Source organism: Chelonoidis abingdonii, chromosome 3 (assembly GCF_003597395.2).
Source record: "Chelonoidis abingdonii isolate Lonesome George chromosome 3, CheloAbing_2.0, whole genome shotgun sequence".
NCBI classification, from domain to species: domain Eukaryota; kingdom Metazoa; phylum Chordata; order Testudines; family Testudinidae; genus Chelonoidis; species Chelonoidis abingdonii.
The window spans coordinates 202,264,868-202,273,308 of NC_133771.1; the positions used below are offsets into that span (position 1 = coordinate 202,264,868).

The 8,441-nt window shown below is 42.8% G+C and overlaps 1 protein-coding gene across 7 annotated transcripts in view; it reads right to left on the minus strand.

Annotated features, from left to right (window-relative positions):
• The window catches only part of AFTPH (aftiphilin), a 63,903-nt gene extending 55,666 nt beyond the window's left edge, over positions 1-8,237 (minus strand). For 6 of the 7 annotated variants that reach the window (XM_075064448.1, XM_032776561.2, XM_032776560.2 and 3 more), the window contains exon 1: positions 7,993-8,237. The gene's annotated coding sequence lies outside the window, so the exon portion shown is untranslated. The remainder of the gene's footprint in view (positions 1-7,992) is intronic. The other variant, XM_075064447.1, reaches the window with a different exon arrangement.
• Between the last annotated feature and the right edge of the window lie 204 nt (positions 8,238-8,441).

Here is an 8,441-nt window from a genome sequence, read left to right on the forward strand (position 1 = left end):
TCCCTTCTCTGTACCTGTTCCAGTTTGAATTCATCCTTCTTAAACATGGGAGACCAGAACTGCACACTGTATTCCAGATGAGGTCTCACCAGTGCCTTGTATAACAGTACTAACACCTCCTTATCTTTACTGGAAATACCTCACCTGATGCATCCTAAAACCACATTAGCTTTTTTAATGGCCATATCACATTGGCGGAGAACCTGTACAAAGAGCTCATTTTCCATGAAGACGATTAAAACCTGCAAACTTATCTCTCAGGCAGGTCCAGTACAGACTTTCATCTACCATTCAAAAGAATTTTTATGCCAAGCTTACTTTCTTGTTACATGACTTGTTGCAAACTGGTTTCAAGTTTTCAGCTTGTAACTTTATATTTCAATGCCTATCAATTATAAAGGCATTGGAACTACTGACAAACTGACTACTATTGAAAGGATTCACTGACAACACCATGCAAATGAACATTTGTATTTTATTTTAAAGGCAAACAAGAGCAATAAATATTCCGAATTAATTTTGATCAAGGTGAGTTATATTATACCAGCTCTTAGTTTCATCAGTTTCTAAATAAAAAATACAAAAGTATATACATCTCAAGAAATTTAATCTGGAATACAAATATTCAATGGGAGAGTGAAAACTGGAAAGCAATAATGCTGAAAGAGGCCAGAGAGTGACAGATGACAGGTCTGAGTGGTCCAATGGACTAAGGGCTTGTCTTCACTACCAGGGTAAATCAACCTAACTTACACTATTCCAGCTATGTGAATAAACTAGCTGGAGTCAACATAGCTTAGGTTGACTTACCCTAATATCTTCACTGCACTATGTTGACAGGAGACGCTCTCCGGTTGACTTCCCTTACTCTTCTCGGAAAGCTGGAGTACCAGGATCGACCAGAGAGTGCTCTGCCATTAATTTAGTGGGTCTTCACTAGACCAGCTAAATCAATCCCTGCTGCATCGACTGCTGCAGTGTCATTCTCCCTGTAGTGGTGACCGTCCTAAGCACAAGTTTGGGAAGTCCCATTTCCAAATTCAGTTCTGCTGGTGACTTTGTCTCTTGGGGGGTAGAATATTCACACCCGAGTGACACAAATTTTGCCGACAGACTATAGTGTAGACATAACCTCAGATAAATCACAAACTGTAAGAGCCAAATTCAGAGGTGATTTTTAAGATGGTATAAGACAGACATCCTTAGATACCTCCAACCATTTTAGAAGCACTTAACACTGTGTGAGCATAAAGGGAGTTGGAGTTTGTGTAATTTACATGTTCTATCAACTACTTGGAAATGAAGAAACTGTAAATTAAAGTAGACCATCCCTTGCTTTAAATTTACACATTCATATACTGTTCCCTTAGTTACTTCTCATTCCTTGGTTTGAGAGTTACACCAATTTAGAAGCCTTTATATTTAAACTGTGGGCCAAATTTATAGGCAATGTGTAGGAGGCAGGTGGGTGCAGTATACACATTGGGCAGACTGGAAAACAAAGCATAAGTTACATCAATGTCAAATTCCACAGACCTCCTTCAAAGGGCCTACGTTAGGTCAACTTACAACCAATGCAGTAATTACTGTGGTGGTTCAGGTCCACTCTACCTAAGTTCCCTATAAGCTGCGTGGCTGTGCAACTGCCTATCAAGCCCCACGCAGGGGCTCAGGGCTGCAGTGGGGAGAGGCATCTCTCCCCACTGCAGCCCTGAGCCCCAGCACAGACCTGCCATGTACTTGCTGCAGCTGGGGGAGATGAGCCCCTCCCTCAGCCCGGCCCAGGCCCACCAGAGCTGCTAGGGAGAGGAGCCCCTTCCTCGGCCCAGCGCAGCCCTGCTGGAGCTGCTGCAGAAAGGCACCTCTCCCCCTGCCCTGAGCTGCTGCGGTGAGAGAGGGCTGGGGGGAATCCTCACTCCCCAGGGCAGCCTGCACGCCAAACCCCTTATCTCCAGCCCCACCCCAGAGCCCACACCCCAAACCTCTGTCCCAGCCCCCTCCCACACCCCACACCCCTCATCCACAGACACATCCCAGAGCCCACACACCCCTGCACCCTAACCCTCAGCCTTCTCCCACACACTGAACCCCTCGCTCTCCCCAAACCACATTAATTTTGTTACGTGCACCAATATGAAGGGGAAATGTCACAATCACCTCCATATTGGTGCACATAACAAAATTCGTTCCGCACATGGACATAAAAAATTAGAGGGAACACTGCACTTTACCCTCCTTTTGTTGGTGGTGCGTCTCTCACCAGGAATACTGCCCCTCTTAAGTTGGTGGAAGAATGGGGGCAGACAGCCTGAGCTCTCAGCGCTCTATGCTGCTTCCCACCACCGGAAACCCAGATGACCCCTGGGGCTCTCAGCTCTCTGTCACAGTTGGGCTCCCAGCTGCAAGCTCTGTGCCTGGAGTCCGGGTGGCTTCTAGGAGCCTCTGTGAAGCCACTGGGCTCCCTGTATGGAGCCAGCAGCCTCCAGACAGCTGGTGGGGAGCTCAGTGACTACTCTATAGCTTCTGGCTCCCTGCAGGGAGCCCAGCTGTAGTGGGGAGCAGGCGCTTCCAGGCAGCACCAAGGACTCCCCGCAGTGGGGAGCCCAGAGCCTCTGGGCAGCATCAAGGCTCCCCACGGTGCAGTTGCAGCCCAGCTTGGAGCCGAGAGCCCAGCCAGCAGCTGGGCTGGGAGCCAGGGAGCAGCCAGACTGTGAGTGGGGCGGATGCAGCATGGCTGGGAATGGGGAGTCCAGAGGGGTAACAGGCTCTAGCTGGTGCCCCACACCTGCCCCGTGACAGCCCAGCTTTGTCAACTACACAGCTACAGCTAGTTTGTAATGTGACATGGCAGGAAAAAAAAGACCAATGTAATTCTGGGAAATGTACACAGAGGCAGCAAGGGTTTACCTCCTTTTCTATGTAGCTCTTGAAACAATACTCAAAATAGTGTGCTCAGTTCTGAGCATCCAATTTCAGAGGCAGGCTGTAGAAGACTTACAAAATTAGGAGACCAGGGATTGACTAATAAGGAAAGAAAAGAGCTAAAAGGGAGAAATATTTAAAGGTGTAAGTATCAAGGAGGCAGATAACTATTTAAAATGGTAAAAAAAAGTTTAATTACAAGTAGTTGGAAGATGTTCAGTGAAAAACTGAAGGTGATTAGCAAGACATTCCAACAATAAAATGTTGTAACATATTTGATTCTCCCTGGGGGAAAGGAAGAAAGCCTATCGCTTGAGACACCTGAAAGCAGATTAGAAAAAAAAAAAGATTAAAAAATATGCTGTTAGAAATTTCTTATAGTACCAATCACTAAAATATTTAAGTGCTTTAGGAGAAAAAACCTGCACTGACACGGAAATGGACTCAGTCACTGACTTCTATTATCTCCCCTTCCTCAACAGCATTTTATGTCTGCCTTTGCAGGGATTTTTTTTTTTTTTTAAATGGGAACAAAGACCACCTCAACAAGAATGAGATTTGTGATCCTCAGGGCATCAAAGTGTTGTTTTCTATGGAAAGTCATCTCTCTCTTTAAGAACTCTACTCATCACTGGCCTATCAAGCTAAATTCTCATTTTTCCTCCATGACCCTGAAGATATGGTGGAAGCCTTGAACCAGCACTAATTTCAAGTAATGCATTGATCAACTGCACCTGGGTCAACAGCAGAGCAAACATTACCAAAGTGATGCATTTGAGAATAGGAATAGAGAGGAGAGCCATGACCTTGAATATTTACTTCTAATCCTCTAAATAATAACTTCAGAACATTAGACAATGCACTGGTGATGTGCTAATAATGAAAGAAAAAATTATTAAAAAAATCAGAGATGTAGTATATAAACCTACTCTTTGTTCTAGAATGATTGGAGTGGACAGGGAGAAAAAAACATCTTCTGATTCCCAACACTCCTACTTACCAATAAGCCCATCCTAAGAAGAGAGTTACTGACAAAACTGAAATAAATGAATATTTGTTTCAAATTTAATTACTAAGCTTAATTTTCTTTTCAGTGTTACAATTTAACAGTGAAGTCCACAAGAAGATTTACCTTTGATACCCTGAAAAATAAATCAATGTTTTCGATTCTCTCTCTGTCACAACAGTAAGATTTTCAGCAGCAGGAGTTCCAGAACACCATTAGTGCTTGGACACACTGAACAGTTGAGAACAGCTCTTTTCTAGATCCAATATGGTCCTTTTGTCTAAAAATATGAACTGTATTAATCTCTGCTTGTATTTACAAAACAATGTACACAACATTTTTAAATAATCAATACAATTTTCATTTGAATCCCTTTATAAATGTTTTACATCAATTCTCTGTGGTCCAGTAAGCTCTAAAATATCCTGCAAAGCCTTCCATTAGCAAGTGCTAGGTTGCAAAAAGAAAACGAAACTCAAGAGACTCAGTTGTTTAAACTTTTTTCTAAAGTCCTTTCCTGGGTTACTAATAATAATTTAAAATCTAATCTAAAATTTTAAATTGTTTCATGGTTAATACATTTAATTTTTGCTGTTTTACTTTTTGTATTTCACTCAAACTGGCCAATGAGACAGGACTAAAATTTTACTTTACAGTTTTTAGGAACTATCATTATGTTGAGCTAAGGAATTTTTAAAAACAATAAAATAATTTCACTTAAGTTAATGTTTCCAGTTCTAGCAGATTTTGGAAACTTTTAAATACACAATGTAAATTTTTGGCCCAATGTGAATTGACAGTATCCCCTTAACAAAATCAGATTCAGTACTTTTCCCTAATAATCTATAACCGAGTTTCAGTTGCTATATCTTCTAAAACTTCACTACTGGACAATGAGTATTTCTATAATTCATGTAGCCATCTATAGTCAGTGACTGTGAAGCAATTTAAGGTCTAGATTTGCAGTAATACACATTGTATTGTTGCATACAGAGTAAACTACTAATCCATAATATACATAATTACATGATGACTCACAAATTTTAGCATTCTGCTTCTGAAGTTTCACTTTAGAATGGTTTTCAACTAAGTCAGCAATGTTTTTTGGCATGAAACTCAGCATTTAAGTATAAATTTTAGGTGCTCGACTACACCCCATTAGAATTATGTTACTCTGAGTCAACTTTTCTTACAGATATATTTCAGAACAACATGCTCTGAACTACATATAACAAACCCTTCAAACTTAATATGCACTAAAGCAAGAAGCAGATGACAACAACCCCAGAGGTGAATACTCAATTGTAAGGTTCACTCAAAGTTTGGTACGTGGAGTACTGCTCCAATAGGCAGAAGAGTCACTGCTGCCTCCGTTTTATTGTTGCTACAGCTCACCAGTTTTAAAGCAAATAAACACTACCTTCAACATACAAAAACATGTATTCACAGATAACAAGAAAAAAACCCACAAGGCTGTCTTGTGCTATACCGGCTTAGCAAGAGTAAACATCATCTGATGAATGATTAAGTCATCTATATAGCTGGTATATTAAGAACAACTTAGTACTTGCATAAGTCCAGGACCTGAAACAACTCACTCTGTTTTCCATCGTCTTCTAATGAAAACATGAACTTCAGGTTTCATATTTCCTTTCCCAGATACCTGCTTCCTAACACACTAATGTCAATGTGAATGGAGTCAATTACCTTCCTTCTGTTCATTCAGAAAAGGATTCTTAGGTTTTAAACAAATTATTCAAATTGTTTAATAAATATTAGATTCATAGAAATGGAAAAGATCTATTAGGTCACCTTGCAAATATCCTTGCCAATACATAACTGTTCCCTGTAGCACCAACCCAAACCTTTAAATTTAGAAAAAAATATTTCTAGAGGAAACTACTATAACAAAGAAGTTCACTTAAAAACAAGACACTGTTCAAGCACCTCCTCCTTTACAGGAGCAGCTGAGCACTGTAGTTTGTGTGGAACTGCTATTTTTTTTTTTTTTTAACGTCAGTCAAAGAAACAACAAATATACATTTACTGTTTTGGGCGTATGCTTGCTTAGTTACTTAAGTTCAAAGTTTTTCTGCAGATGAAAAGTTAATGCGGTTTAAAACTGCTTAAAGGTCTTAGCTGCATCTTATTTACTTTCAACCACACATGAGGAAGAGGTCTACTTAAAATAAAGCGCAAAGCGACTTCCCCATTTCCCACCCAAAAATTGTTAATACTGTATTTTTTAAGTTACATCTCTGGTTTCTGGTACAGGAGTTATACCGAGGAATTAAAACAAAAGGTTTTTTAAAACAATCCATCCTAAATGCAAGTTTGTGTGCATATATAGACGCTCACATAGCATATAACGCAGCATTTTTTCCTATGCTTAAGTAGGCTGAGTTTTCCACAAGTCTACTTCATAATAGTATGGCTATTGAATAAGTGAAAAGGAAATAATTAAGTTTAACAATAAAGTCCAATAGCACTTTTTAATCAGAACTCAACAAGACCACTTTAAAAAGAGCACAACTTCTAAAACGTAGCTCAAATGAAATGCAGTTCTCTATTTAAACCATAGGAGAACCAAATTACTTACTTAGTAATACAGTGGGACCCTCTTTTAATGATTTATTTTCTACAGAACTTATGAGCAGAAGTTCACTGTAACAGGAGCTTTATATTGCAGTACACTGAAATTAAATTGAAACTGTCAAGAGTGAAACATTCAGGCAGGGCCACCAGTAACAAGCAGCCAACCACTGGTCTTCAGTGATCACTTTAAAATAACTACAGCATTACTGTTTATTCTTTAGACATCATCTCTAATAAGAAAACAACTTTTTTAAGTGTGTTAGATAGCCACATACGATACCGAAAATAGGTATATGCTGAAATATAATAATAAGCAGAATCATTCCAGCATTTTGACAACTTTGTTTTGGCCCACTTCAGACTTCCTCAGCTTGAAAAACAATAGCATAACATTACTTTTAGTACTACTTAATTTGTTTGTGGAATATTATTAAAACATTGTGTCTAGCACTCCTTGTCATACAAAGGCAAAAAGAAAAGTTTGGGTGGTGAACAACACAGCACAACTCAAATTTCCAATAGCATATCATATACCACTCTACCCAATCCTCCAACCATAGCACTTAGTGGAATTAAATACAGCAAAACGTGCACTAAAAATCCCATTTCTAACAGGAAACCTCTATCTTAAGCAACCTCTTTGGAATATCTTCCAAGATGGGTGGAAGAGTTTTGTCTGACCTTTAGTTAGAGACATACGTCCAACAAACAATTGCGTTTTGTTGATGTATGGCTTCATCAGAGTACAGTGAGAACTAAACAGATAGCAGGCATCTACATGACAGTTGCCTCTAATAAAGGCGATCTATTGACCCAAAGGACAGCCATCAAGGGATGCAATGCTTCACTTAAGATTTTCTACAGCACTTACCACTACACTACCTCAGTGTTGCAGCAGCCTTAACTCCTCTGTGGGAGCAAAGTGAAATTCAGAAGGTTTCCATCACCACTGGGGGGTGGGTGGGGGGAGGGTAGCAGACATCTAAAATAAAAACCAGCCCTTCAAACCGCCTTCCCCATCTTTACCATTAACAGCCAGGCACAAGAGTGGGGAAAGAAACGATTGAGGAACCTATAGGCCTTGGTCAGACTCACTCACACACCAGCCGCTGGGTCAGAAGATAAGAACTTGGCACCGGTCCCAGGAGAAACCGGACCCACACCTAACACAAGACCAGAGGAGCAGGCTCTGGGCTCTCCAAGGGCGATGGGGTGGCGGGGCTCCTGCGATCTCAGATGGGGGGTTTCTTGCCCCTCCGAGGCTGCTGCCTCACAGCACTGCCTGTGCCCCCCAGTCTGTGTGTGGTGGGGAGAGGGGCCATGGCACAGTGGGGAGGCGGGGGCGGGTGGCTCCTGAGTCAACGCAGCGGGACGCTCTCCCCAGGGGCGGGCAGGGTCTCACCTTTCAGCCCTGACCCGGTCGCCTCCCCGCTGTCACCCGAGCGCCGCGGCCCGGCCCCATCTCTTACCTCCGGCCTCCTGCAGGGGCGGCTGGGCCTGGCATGGCCAGGCAGAGGGTGGCTCCGCACAGGGACCAGGCCGGCGTTATCTGGGGCCTCCCGGGGCGGCCGCCATCAGGGGGAACCCAGGTCAAATCCCGCAGCAGCAGCAGCAACACCACCCGCCTCGGTCCGACCCAGCCCCCTCCCGCCACCGCCGCCCACTTAGGCCATTCCTCCCAGCATGCAACGCGACTAAAACCGCGGACACGCCACTTCCGGCAACTGCTGGCGCTAAAGCCGCTTGGAAGCCCCAGCCTGTAGCCTAGCGGCTTCCGACCAGGCGCGCGTGCGCGACGCCCTGCGGCCATCTTGGACCCGGGCAAAGTGGCCTTTTTCCTTATGGTAGCGGTAGGAGCCATCTTAGATCAGGGCAGCGCGGCCCGTTTGCCTGTGACGTGCCTTTATGAAGCGATAGG